The sequence below is a fragment of the Anomaloglossus baeobatrachus genome, chromosome 1 (assembly GCF_048569485.1).
Source record: "Anomaloglossus baeobatrachus isolate aAnoBae1 chromosome 1, aAnoBae1.hap1, whole genome shotgun sequence".
Taxonomy (NCBI): Eukaryota; Metazoa; Chordata; class Amphibia; order Anura; family Aromobatidae; genus Anomaloglossus; species Anomaloglossus baeobatrachus.
This window is the reverse complement of record NC_134353.1, coordinates 926,952,987-926,967,387: the sequence shown is the minus strand read 5'-3', so window position 1 is coordinate 926,967,387 and position 14,401 is coordinate 926,952,987.

Genomic DNA, 14,401 nt, shown 5'->3' with positions numbered 1-14,401 from the left:
TATCCCTAATCGGTGGGCTGTTGTCTTCTATGAGGGACTTTGGGTGGGACAGGACCTCTAGTCCTGGCCTCAATCGGTTAATTAACCAGCTCCAGTTGGTTCTGGTCCTGGCTTCAGGGTCCGAGTACCCCCCTTTGTGCTACGGTTTCCGGGTCGGTTCCCCGTGTCGGTACCGGTGGGCTACAACCCTGTCCCGGTCCACCTCGGTTCCACCGAGCCGTCTTTTCGTCTCCTGCTGACCGAGACCACCACCTGCCTCCTAGCCAGTGGCACCAGGGCTCCTACCCTGGTACCGTTCAACTTGAACTTCCTTGCTGGGGCTACACTTAGCTCCAGCCCACACTCCTCTCCAAACTGAACGTCAGACTGATCTGCTTGTTTTCCTGCCCCGGGCTCTCTAGACCCCTGAGTGGGCGTGTCCCAACCGCCTGGTCATGCCCACTGGTGTGTCTATCTTTGCCCAAGGTGGGGTGACTAGGTTTTTTGGTTGGCTGTATGTTTCGTAGTGAGGGAACGGTGTAATGCAGGGGCCTAACTGTGACTACCTGGTTTTGCCAGGGCGTCACAGAAGCAAGAGGATCAAAGAATTGATATTGAACATGCCCGATTCTCATCTCCTCCAAAATCTTCTTTCAGGGAAGAATGGTGATGACCAAGACATATCAGATGGTCTTATATCAATATTCATGAGTTTGGTCAACTTTCTACATTCAATAGCACTTGGCCAAACTCTCCCGACTCATAGACACTCACGTATATTTGGTTGCATCAGTTTAGAAAGTATCGCTATTAGTACTTACCTTATTCTGCAGTTGATACTGGACTGGAAATCACTTCTTGTGCCGCTATATGGTCACCATGAATGGTGCCTCATAGCGGTACTATACTACCGTATGCCACCATATGGTCTCTAAAAATGACCATGGTACCAAAGCGCCAAATCATCATTGCTTTTGCACCTTTCTTCTGTAGTAAAAATGGTTTTAAGCCTCATTCAGTTCACTGGATCAGATTTTCACCAATTCTTGGTCAGTGTTGGATGTTTTTTGCTATCAGTTAATTTATCATATGCAATAAGACAAAAATTGCAGTCTCTTCTACCATTACAATATTTTAGCAGACAGGAGACAGATTGCACATGGATAGCACATGGATGGCATTGGTGCAATGTAGGAGAATGTCACAGGCCCATAGACTTCTGTCGCGGGCGGCGGGGCGCTGCGCTCACCACGCTCGGGTCCGGCGCTGCTGCTGCTGCTGCTGCTCGGTGGCTCGAGCGGTGGGCCAGATCCGGGGACTCGAGCGGCGCTCCTCGCCCGTGAGTGAAAGGGGGTAGTTTGGTTTGGGGATTTTGTCCGTGACGCTACCCACGGGTTGTGGTGAGGTTGGGCACCACCGCTGCTATTGACAGGGATCCCGGGAGCGATGGTAGGGAGCAGCTGGGATGTTGTTTCCCCCCTCCGTGGGTAGGGGTTGGTGGTCCCGGGGCCCGGTGTGGTGACGGGGAGGCAGGGCTGGCAAGGTGCAGGGTCGCGGGGACTGCGCAGCGCGGTGCCGGAAGGCACGGTTGTACTCACTCAGCCACAAAGGTACGCAAAGTCTCTGGTAAACCAAACGGCTGGATGGATGGGTCCCGCAGCCGGCTGCTGTGACTTCTCCCGGACGGTTGGTGGTGGCTGCCTTTCCCTGCACCTTTTGTGGATGTTCGGTCCCGATGGCATCCCACCGGTAACCCGCTCCCCAGCGTGTGTATGTGCCGGAGGAGCCCTTTTGCCCGCAGGCTCTGGCCCTTGGAACTCTAGCTGTGGCGGTAGCTGTATTTCCTTTTGTTGGTTGGATGGTTGCCTTCAATCGGGTATTGGCTGTTAGGAAACCCCTGGGGTTCCGGTCACTGACGGATTCGACCTTGTTAACGGTGACTCCAAGCCTGGTCGTGGTCCGCAGGCCCTGCCGGTTTGTGCTGGCTTCACTTCGTGTCGCGGGCGGAGGAGGGGACGCAGCGCTCTCCCTACTGCTCGGGTCCGGCCGCCGCTGCCACTGCGGCCTGCTGCTGCTCGGTGGCTCGAGCGATGGGCCGGATCCCGGGGACTCGAGCGGCGCTCCTCGCCCGTGAGTGAAAGGGGATTGGTTTTTGGGATTGTTTATTGTCCGTGACGCCACCCACGGTTGTGGTGATTGTGTGGACACCACCGCTGCTCTATATGGGGATCCCTGGAGCGGTGACAGGGAGTAGCAAAGTTGTTAGTTCTCCCCTCCGTGGGTAGGGGGTGGTTGTCCCGGGGCCCAGTGATGAGGTGTAGGATGAGGGATGGCAGGGCCGGTGCAGGGCTTGGTGAGGTGCAGGGACGCGGGGGCAGCGCTGTGCCTCACGGCACGGTGGTACTCACTCAGCCTGAGACGATGACACAGTTCTCGGTAAAACACACGGCTGGAAAGACGGTTCCCACGGAGGGCTGCTGTTGCTTTTCCCCGGTAGTTAACGGTGACTGTCACTTTTCCTGCACCTAAGTTCACTGTTGGCAGCGATGGATTCCCACCGGTAACCCGCTCCCCGACTTGGATATGGGCCGGAGGAGCCCCTCTTTGCCCGCAGGCGCTGGCCCTGAGAAACTGGTGCCTTGGCGGTGGCGGTGTCTCTCGCATACGGTTGGACTGTTTCCTTCAATCGGGACTTAGTTGTTTGGAGACCCAGGAGGTCCCCTTCACTGACGGATTTGACAAATTCACGGCGACTCCTAGCCTTGCCGGGATCCGAAAGGCCCCTGCCACTGGTGCTGGCTTCTCCTTGTCTACCGGTCCGGTACCGCCGGGCCACTACCCGTCCGCGATCCTTTCGGCAACTCCGATCAGCCTCCACTGCAGACGGTCACCGCCGTCTGCTAACCTTGCTGTCTCAGTCCGGGGCACACACCCGGACCAACTTCAGGCTTTCAAACTGTCACTACTCTCCCTGTACTCCTTCCCTCTCCTCTCACTTTGAACTCCAAACTTAATCTGCCTGGTTTCCCGCCTCCAGGACTGTGAACTCCTCGGTGGGCGGAGCCAACTGCCTGGCCCACCCCCTGGTGTGGACATCAGCCCCTGGAGGAAGGCAACAAGGATTTAAGGTTTAGCTTTGGTGCACCTATCCGGGGTGTAGGGTGTGGTGATGTCATTACCTGTGACCCCTGGCTTGCCCAGGGCGTCACATTCGCTCCCCGGTTCGGTACCGGCGGGCCACCGCCCGTCCCCGGTCCTACGGTTCCGCGTTGATCTGCCTCTCCTGGAGACGGCCACCACCGTCTGCCAACCTTACTCTAAGTGCCCGGGCCACGTACCCTGACACTGTCAGTTTGCTCCTCCACTACTCCTTCACTCCTCCTTCACTTTCCTCACTCAACTCTCACTGACTTCCTTTTCCCGCCCGACCTGGTCCTTACGGCTCTGCGGAGTTCCACTAACTCCTGCAGACGGCCACCACCGTCTGCCAACCTTTCTGTTAGTGTCTGGGCTCCAACCCAGACACCCAAGTGTTCACTCCTCTCACTTTCGCCTCCTGAACAAATCTGACACTTTTCCCGCCTCCAGGCCTGTGAACTCCTCAGTGGGTGGGGCTAACCGCATGGCTCCACCCCACCTGGTGTGGACATCAGCCCCTGGAGGGAGGCAACAAGGATTTTGTGTCTGACTGATGTGCCTGTCTCGGGGTGGGGGTGTCGTGTTGTAGCACCTGTGACGACCTGGCTAGTCCAGGGCGCTACACTTCCATGGATGACTTTGATCTGTGAGGGCTCACTCACATGTCTATTGTGTACCAAGCAAATGGCGAAATGTAAGGGAAACCCGGTGTCTAGGGAAGGGGAAGATGGTGACACCTGACCAAACCTACTGCTGGTCCCTGGGGTCCCTCACCACCCTAGATAGGTTCCGCACCTATGCGCCGAGCTGGATACCTGACCCTAGATATGTGGCGCCCCTGAGGCTTCCGTCGCCACAGGTCATTGCACCCCACCAGCGGTGTGATGCCCCATTCTGGGAGAGGAAGAGAGTGAACTCCGGTCCCCTGGTAAATCCACACTACACCCATTGTTAGGTACATACTGGGACCAGGGAAAGTGGCAGGCAACCCTCCCATGCTGCATGCTGAGAGGGGCTGTAAGACCCATCCCTGCTCCCATAGGGAGGTAGCTTAGCAACTGGGGAGGTGGGAGGAGCCACCAGAGTGCAGATAGAGATAGGAAGGTCTAAGTTAGTTTCAGTTTACCTCAGGGAGTGAGAGAAGCAGCATGTAGCTGTGAAAGAGAAAGGAGGGAGGAGGAGGCCTGCTGGAGGCAGGCAAGGAGGAGAAAGAAAAGAAAGAAAGAAGGAAAGAAAGCTCCAAGTCAGACAGGAGCAGAGGAACTGAAGGAGACGCTTCCTGGTGAAGACCCTGGGACCCAGAGGTCCAGGTGACACCACGTAGGAACAGAAGGAGTCGCAGGGCCGTGGGTAGTCCTAGAAGTATCACGAGCAGGCCTAGAGGTACCAAGGAGAGAGGGCCCTAGAAGTGCCACGGGTAGTTGTAGGCTGTGGTGGCCTGTTCCACAGTCACATCGGTGGAGGGACCAAGCTGCGACAGGGGACGGTCCCTAGAGACTGGAGGAGTGCAAAATCATCTCCAAACAGTAAAAACCGAGGCCCAGGGACGTTGTAAGCTCCCAGGGCCAGAACCCATAGCAGACTTCCAGAACAGGGGAAATCAGCCGACAGGTGACCCCCCAGCCTGGAGGCTGTAGTGGAGGCCAAGCCAGGTTTATCCTAACAAAGGCAAGGCTAAGGAAGACAGCAGAAGAAAGAGACACTAAGAGAAGGGCACCGGCTTTTACTCTCTGAATCACCCAGAAACGGCGGAGGTCCCTGACAGTGGTCCCAGCAGTCTGAGGGTCCCTACAGCTGTGACAAGAACTGTGAGTAAAGAACTTGAACTGCACCCTTGAAGTGGTCTCTGTTATTTCCGCTGCATAGACATTCACAAGCACCAACTGTGCCCTGGGCATTGCTCCACCTGTGGGGAGCAGTACCACCATTGCTGCCATATCATCACCCCGGAGGCCTCACACAGCAGCGGCGGCTTAATAGCCGCATACCACAGGTGGCGTCACGAACACAACCTCTATTCAGCAAGCCACATATTTTACTGACACCCACCAGGGCCACGGAGCCGGGCCCAGCCACCACTGACTACCACCGGACTAGTCCGGCCCGGCACCGGGTGTCCCATAGCCCTGGGGTGGGCGAGTCAGATATCCCTAGTGTTGGACCCTAAATAGGGAATGGGTGGGATAAGCTCTTTGTCAACCCCACTAAACACTAACGAAGTAGAAGTTCAGCAAATTTTTCAGCAATGATGCCACAGCTGTGTACAAGCCACCTGCTTGAAATCAAGGCTTGAATGAACTGAAAAATATCACTAGCAACAGTCCAAGGAAGGAAGCGGTATTTAAGCACCAAGATAATGCCGATGATCAGCAGCTGGGTGGAAGGCGAACTCCTGCTGGGTCCAAAATGGGAAGAGATGAATCCTGCAGGAAAGCTACCTATACCAATGACTACTGACAGCAGGAACAATGGAAAGTCAGAGAGCATTCTGCGCAGCCAAATGCTGTGACCTTCTATGGCCAGAAACCACATGACTATCTCACCTGTGACATCTATTTCCCCTATGGTCCTAGTTGTACCAGTGATTTTGTTCAGCGTTTCTTCCATTTTTTATCAGAGTTTGGTCGGAGATTCATCAGTTTTTATCAACAAATTTTCTCTAACTTTTTCTATCTATCATCCAATGAAAAACTGACAGTCTCAGATGGCCAACTGTTGTCTGATTTTTTCATAGAATCATAGGTTTGCATTGACAATTTGGAAGATCTGAATCTTGGATAAAATATCGGATATATCTCCCCATTTTGTGCAAAACCACTTGATCCACACCAAAAAAACTCAATAATTCCATAAATTTTGCTAGTTACGAGTTCTATCCATCAAAAACAAGGAGAAAATGCGTACTAAAAAAAAACAAATGTCTGAATGAGACACAAACGAACATATTTCAGACACTCGGTTCTCGAAAAACTATGGACATGTGAACAGCTCCATAGACTATAATGGGTACATGAAAAGCACGGATAGAACTGAATGTCAAAAACAGACGTCTGAATGAGGCCTTAGGCTATGTCCGCACTTTGTGTCGTCGTAGTTGCAGTTCTAAACGCATCCTCTGGCAGAAATGTTTTTTGCCAAAGTTGCTTTTGACCACAAAATCGCGGTAAATACGTGTGCGTTTTTGCCGCGTTTTTAGCGCTTTTTTACCTGCATTTCCATTGCTTTTTGATTACAAAGACACTACTAAATAAAGCTTTTGACATACAAACACTATGGAAAAAGGGGAAAAAAAAGGAAACAAAATATAATTATTTAAATCATAACGAAAAAAGTTATATTTAATATAAATATAGCGGTTTTATACTATTTATCACTAAAATTCCAGTAAATTAATATTTTTCATTAATTTAATTGTCGGACTATGTGTGTGTGTAAAGGGACATATCAATCCATTATTTTGATGTCAGAAACGCATGCTTTCTGCAGCTAAAAAGCAGGTAAAACGCTGGAATTTTGATGTTTGTTGCTTTTTACAACTTCTCATTGACTTCATTGTTAGCAAAACGCAGCCCAAATGGCAAAAACAATTGACATGCTGCTTCTTGAATGCAGAGTTTTTGCCCAAAATTATGCAAATTAAACGCAGTGTTCAGAACAACAAAGTCGCACAAGAAATCCCCATTTCCCAAAGACTTTGCTGGAAAATCAAAACGCATGCATTTTGGCATGAAAATGCTACAGTTCAAAATGCAGCAGAAAAGCAGGTAAAACGCAAAGTGCGAACACAGCCTTATGGTGACTTTTTTATGTGCATCTTATTCATTATTTAATTTGCACCTTTTTTAGGTGAACTTGGTTTGGTTTGTTTTTTTGGTCAGCATTATGGACATGGTCCGGATGTTTTAGCCTAATTCATCATTTCCGATTTTTCGTAATGTTGCTTCATCTTGTTTTACAATTGTTCTCCACTACCCTACTAGAGCATGACGTCTGTCTTATTTTTTGCAGTTGCACCAAATTGATCAAATATTGTGAACTATTTTGATGAATCTGGTCCAAAATGTGCAACTTAAAAGGAAAGACAAGAAAAATAAAATTACTGCAAATGAAAAATCGGGGTCTTAGGTTCTTTAGAAAGGATTTGAAGAAGATGTCGACTACTTTTACATTGATGGCCTATCCTTAGCATGTCATGCGATGTTCGGCTCTGCGCATACCTGCTGGCACGGCGTCGTTGGACTCTGTTAACACCACAAGCAGCCTGAGGCTTCTGGATTGTTCAGCCAGAGCCGGGTGTCGGCTGATTCAGGTTCACTCTTCTCCAGCTCTGCAGGGGGAAATTCCTGCAGACTGGTGAGCAGGACCTAAGAACTCAGGTTGCTTTATGCCACGTTCAGCTGTCTCCTCCTTATTTAAAGCACGACTTTCTTAAAGTATGTGCCGATGATAGCTTATCCATAATCACCAGCAATCCGGTATTGGTGGTTATCCTGTTAATGGTGATCCGTGTTGTGCTTGTGAGTGGTGTGAGTGTTCCCCTTTTGTGCGTTACTTACTCCCCTTTTTTGTTGTTCCCCAGTACACATATTGTCTCTCCCATGTGTGTTGAGTGCTGTGGATACGAGTTTCCGTTCTCCCTCGTCTGTGTCATTTTGTGGGGTTTTGTCTTTGTGTTTTCTGGCCTGCCCCAAGCGCAGCTTTTGTGTGGTGTGAGTGTTTCCCAGTTGTGTGTTACTTCCTCCCTGCTTTTGTTGTCCCCCAGTACACATATTGTCTTTCCTGTGTGTTTTGAGTGCTGTGTGTATGGGTTTCTGTTGTCCCTTGACTGTATCATGCTGTGGGGTTTTGACTTTGTGTTTTCCAGCCTGCCCCAAAGGAGTGGGAAAGGAGAAGTAATGTCAGGGTTCGAACAGGATTTAGGGTCACGCTGGGGGCCCAGACATTTCTACCATTAAGCCTACTTCCAAGTTAAGGGACAGCGCAATGTCTCAAGTCTGAGGGCCAGCCTAGTTGCACCTGACCCGTCATTGCATACCCCATTACTTAGGATAGGTTATCAATGTCTGATCGGCAGGGGTCCGACATCCAGTACCCCCATTGATCAGCCGTTATTGGTGGCGGCGGTGACTTGTGGCTGGAAATGCTCAATTCTTTAGCTGCCCCATCTTCTGATAGTGGCTGCTGCCGGGTACTGCACATCCGTCTCCCTTCCAATCCAATAGGAGGCAGATGTGCAGTACCTGGCAGCGGCCACCGTCTGTTGACGGAGCAGCACCGGAGCTGAGCATTTCTGGCTTCATGTTGCAGGTACTGAGAACAGCTGATCTGTCGAACCCCGGCCGATCAGACATTGATGATCTATCCTAAGCGGCCATCAATGTAAAAGTTGTGGACAACCCCTTTAATAAATGCGCCCCCCATATTGATATGCCTTGGGGTCTGTTGTCAGCCCGACCCCTATTTTATTACTCCACTTAGTGCACAGTAATGTACCATATATAATAATTACATCTCTATGTGAATACTCCATCTGCTGCAGTACATTTTACGGCATCCAAAATGACTCCATAAAATATGAGACATTTTATTAAAAAAAAAAATGTTCTCATCAACATGTGGTCGCGAAGTGACCTTTTAGAATAAGCTCATCTGATCATTTACAACTCAGCGTAACACGGGCCCGGGAAGAAAAAAAAATGTAATTGTTACCTTTAATATATCTGCTGAACATCTTCATAATTAATAAATGAAAAATGTTATTGCAGCCAATCAATAAAGTTGTTAGGCAGGATTGATCTAATGCCGGAGTCTTTTGTGGGTAGATTTCTTCACCTTCAAGGAACAAATGATTCCCTGGGGCCCTGTCTAACTGATAGACACTTAGGAGCCTGACCACGCCGGGAAGAAAAAAAAAAGCCATTAATTAAAATTTCCAGTAGTGACATTCATAATCATTTATATGGAAACCAGGACTGTTCCGAGAGCTGCAGCCCCGGCATAGTGCGGTGCTTAAGAGTACCATCGATCGGTCCTGCCTGTTCCCTAAAAATGGGACCCCAATGCCCTCCTTTATATGCAGCAATATCAGGAGTGTAAAAGATCTTATTGGGGTCTTCCAGGATAATTTTTTTTAAAGGGCTCAGACTGCTTAAAAAAATAAAGGAAGTATGGTAATTCTAATTTGAGCAAACTGCATTTACCACTCGTGGGAGCAAACTGGGTAAAGATTTAAAGGGGACATTTCACTGAATTTTTACAATTTAAACTGAGTATGTCTTCCAATTGCCACTGCTCCACTGATTCTAGAACAGTTTTTCTTTTTCCTCAATGACCCTCCATTCTGAAGCTAAGTCCTTGGTAATAAAGGAGAACATTTTCCCTTCTACTAACTGAGCGTATACCACAGAACTTCTTTTTTCCTGTAAAGGCTGGCCAATCAAAACATGGCCACGCCCACAAGGAAATTCTGTCTTATGCACCCAACTAGTAGAAGGGAACATTCCTTCTTTATTATTGGCTAGCTGTAGTACCCAGCATTGCCCGGGATAGTAACTGTCTCTCTCCCACTCTGTCCGCATCCCTCTCTGTTTGTCTGTCTGCCTCTCTGTCTATCTGTTTCTCTGTGTGTCTCTCTGTTTCTCTCTCTCTTTCTATCTGTCTATGTCTGTTTCTCTGTCTCTTTCTCTGTCTGTCTCCCTGTCTACCCCCTCTGTCTGTCTCTCCCTCTCTCTGTCTGTCTGTCTGTCTATCTATCTCTCTCTCTGTCTCTCTCTCTCTGTCTCTCTGTCTATGTCTGTTTGTCGCTTTCTCTATCTCTCCCTCTCTTTGTCTCTCCCTCTCTGTCTATATCTCTATCTGTCTCTCTCTGTCTGTCTCTCTGTGTCTCTCTCTGTCTCTCTATCTGTCTATGTCTGTTTCTCTGTCTCTTTCTCTGTCTGTCTCCTCTCTCTGTCTCTCCCTCTCTCTGTCTGTCTGTCTCTCCCTCTCTGTCTATCTCTCTGTCTGTCTCTCTGTTTCTCTCTCTCTGTCTCTCTATCTGTCTATGTCTGTTTCTCTGTCTCATTCTCTGTCTATCTCCCTGTCTACCTCTCTCTGTCTCTGTCTCTCCCTATCTCTGTATGTCTGTCTCTCTCCCTGTCTCTTTGTCTCTTCCTGTCTCCCTCTCTGTTTCTCTCTGTCTCTCTCAGCCTGTCTCTCTATCTGCCTCTCTCTGTCTGTCTCTCTGTGTCTGATTGTCTCTCTTGCTGTCTCTCTCTGTTTCTCTATCTGTTTCTCTCTCTCTCTGCCTCTCCCTATCCGTCTCTCTACAGAAATCATATTACCTCACACATTCTTCTTATACTAAGAATGTCCTTCGTTGCTTGTAGTAAAAAATCACAGCTCCTATTAATGACCTGTAGCTCCCAGCTCCATTGACTTTAATGAAAGCAGGTTTCTGGCGAATAACTGTAAAGTGCTGGGTTAAATTTCCCCTCAAAACATAGTCTATGATATTTTCTGAGTCATATGAGGTGGCTGTGCAAAATTTTGTGATTTTAAATGCGACGGTGTGGATTCCTTTAGCGCACACACACACACACACACACACACACATATACATACACTCAGCTTTATATATTAGATGGCATAAATTTGTAAAGGAGGGGCACAGAAAAAAAATAAAAACTGTTCCAGAGTCATTGTAGCAGAGGCTATTGGAGAAGATACTCAGCTAAAATAATAAAAAAAAGCAGTGAAAGGTGGCCTTTAAGCAGCTGCCAGTGAAGTCATTTGCACTCTATAATAAATCCTGATGAATTTAAGTCCAGTGAACGCAACAAAAACATCTCAATTTCACGGAAGCCCCTGTTAGTACACTAGACCACTTTGGTGTTCACTCAACTTTTTTTTGAGGTGACATAGTCCCCACTGGTGTTAAAGTTGTAACCTTATGACATACTTTTGTCCACATATCTGTTTCAATTCCTTTCATTAGAGGATGTAAAAAAACGCAGCCTGCTGCTCTTTTACATCCATTTTTGTGATATTTCAATCAATTAATGACAAATGCAAATGTATTAAGAAAGCTGATGGCACCTCCTAACAGACAAGTGTGAACAGGTGCATACTAAAATTGAAATAAACTAACAAATAAACATATATATATATATATATATATATATATATATATATATATATATATATATATATATATATACAGTGTATATATATATATATATATGGCAAAGCATTACTTACTGCTAAGGAAATAAATTTAAAAATTGCGTCACTTAGCACATAATAAAAGGTCAGTTAATGCGAACCCAGCAGCCAGCATCAAGGCGTATCTCTTATGCTGGGTCCCTATTAGGGATGTGCGATCTTGATCGGTAAAGGATCACCAAATTAAAAATCGTACGATCCTTGGCCGGTTCAGTTCAGGATCGGAGATCCGAACAATTGACCCAAAAGTCGGTAATGTTTGGTTTTGTTCGGTTTGCAGAAACCATCCTCTCTTGAACCATCACAACCATATCCAGCACTGGCATTCACAGTAAAAAGAAAGGAAGCAAAAGAGTTAAAGCAGGACATACTTACCGAGTCTCTCCGCTGCTGCAACGCTACTTCCGGGGCCACTCATTAGCCTTCATACATATTCACTGCTTTCCCCGCTCACCGGCGTCTCTGATTGGCTGAAGTTATACCCCGCCCCCAGACAGCACCTGTCTGCATCCTTATACTGGTGTAAAATAAATTAATGTTGTAGGGTGGGTCCCCCGTCTACTGATTACAGCACAGATAAAGCTCAAGCTTTATCAAGGCTGCAGCCCTAAGCCATGCACTTATCTTGGTTGTGAATCAAAATAAGAGGAACCGCATGTGGCTTTTTTTTAATCATTTAAATAAATAATTTAAAAAATAGCATTCAGTCTCCCCCAATTTTGATACCCAACCAAGATAAAGCCCAACAGCTGGGGGCTGGTATTATCAGGCTGGGGAGACCCATGGTTATTGTGCCCACCCAGCAGCCAGCAGCCGCCCTGGATTGACGCATCCATTAGATGCAACAATCTCAATCTTTACCCGGCTCTTCCCGATTTCCCTGCTGCGGTAGCAATTAGGGTAATAAAGGGTTAATGACAGCTCATAGCTGCCACTAAGCCCTTCATTAGTAATGGGAAGAGTCTATGAGACCCCCCATTACTAATCTGTAAGTTAAAAGAAATAAATACAAACATAAAAAAATCCTTTATTTGAACTAAAATTCAAAAAACCCACACTCTTTCATCACTTTTTTAACCCCAAAATACCCAGGTCTGACATAATTCTCATGAGGTCCCATGACTATTCCAGATCTGCTACAGTGCTGGCTAAAAGTATTGGCACCCCTGCAATTCTGTCAGATAGTACTCAGTTTCTTCTTGAAAATGATTGCAATCACAAATTCTTTGGTATTATTATCTTCATTTATTTTACTTGCAATGAAAAAACACAAAAGAGAATGAAACAAAAATCAAATGATTGATCATTTCACACAAAACTCAAAAAAATGGGCCAGACAAAAGTATTGGCACCCTTAGCCTAATACTTGGTTGTACAACCTTTAGCTAAAATAACTGCGAACAACCGCTTCCGGTAACCATCAATGAGTTTCTTACAATGCTCTGCTGGAATTTTAGACCATTCTTCTTTGGCAAACTGCTCAAGGTCCCTGAGATTTGAAGGGGGCCTTCTCCAAACTGCCATTTTGAGATCTCTTCACAGGTGTTCTATGGGGTTCAGGTCTGGACTCATTGCTGGCCACTTTAGTAGTCTCCAGTGCTTTCTATAAAACCATTTTCTTGTGCTTTTTGAAGTGTGTTTAGGGTCATTGTCCTGCTGGAAGACCCATGACCTCTGAGGGAGACTCAGCTTTCTCACACTGGGCCCTATATTATGCTGCAAAATTTGTTGGTAGTCTTCAGACTTCATAATGCCATGCACACGGTCAAGTAGTCCAGTGCCAGAGGCAGCAAAGAAACCCCAAAACATCAGGGAACCTCCACCATGTTTGACTGTAGGGACCGTGTTCTTTTCTTTGAAGGCCTCTTTTTGTTTCCTGTAAACTCTATGTTGATTGCTTTTCCCAAAAAGTTGTACTTTTGTCTTATCTGACCAGAGAACATTCTTCCAAAACGTTTTAGGCTTTCTCAGGTAAGTTTTGGCAAAGTCCAGCCTGGCTTTTTTATGTCTCGTGGTAAGAAGTGGGGTCTTCCTGGGTATGCTACCATACAGTCCCTTTTCATTCAGACGCCGACGGATAGTACGGGTTGACACTGTTGTACCCTCGGACTGCAGGGCAGCTTGAACTTGTTTGGATGTTAGTCGAGGTTCTTTATCCACCATCTGCACACTCTTGCGTTGAAATCTCTCATCAATTTTTCTTTTCCTTCCACATCTAGGGAGGTTAGCCACAGTGCCATGGGCTTTAGGCCATGTGCGCACTTTGCGTTCAACTCCGCAGCGTGTAAGTCACTGCCTGTGCGTCTCAGAATGCAGCCGAAAAAGCTGCGTTCTGAGACGCATTCGGCAGAACGCAATGTGCGCACATTCCTGGAGAATTCATGCGTTCTGGATGCTTTCTCTGCCATAGACAGGGTGGTAAAAGCATCCAGAACGCACATTTTTGACAGTGCGGTCCCACTCGGCTCTGCAGCATCCCCATAGACTTGCAGCAGAGCCGAGTGGGACTGCACTGTCAAAAAGAGCATGGCTGACTTCGACCCAGTGCCGCGCGATCAGAATGAACTTGGATGAACTTCACCCAACTTCATTGTGATTGCGCGGCTACAGCGGAAGCTGACAGGAGCGGCAGTAGAACACCACCGCTCCTGTCAACTCCATGCAGCAACTGAAGTGAGTAGCGCGATCAGCTGTGCTGTCACTGTGGTTACTCATGGCCACTGCTCTCAGATGGAGGACTGCAGCTGTGGCCGCGAGTAACCTGAGTGAAAGCACAGCTGATCGCGCAGCTCACTGCAGTCACTCAGGGGATTTGCGATCACAGGTGAGTCCTTCACGTGTGACCGCAAATCAAGCCGCGGCACCCGCACAGTGTGCCGTGGCTTGATTTGCGGTCACACGTGAAGGACTCACCTGTGATGGCAAATCCCCTGAGTGACTGCAGTGAGCCGCGCAATCAGCTGTGCTTTCACTCAGGTTACTCACGGCCACAGCTGAAGTCCTCCACCTGAGAGTGGTGGCCACGAGTAACCACAGTGACAGCACAGCTGATCGCACTACTCACTTCAGTTGCTGCATGGAG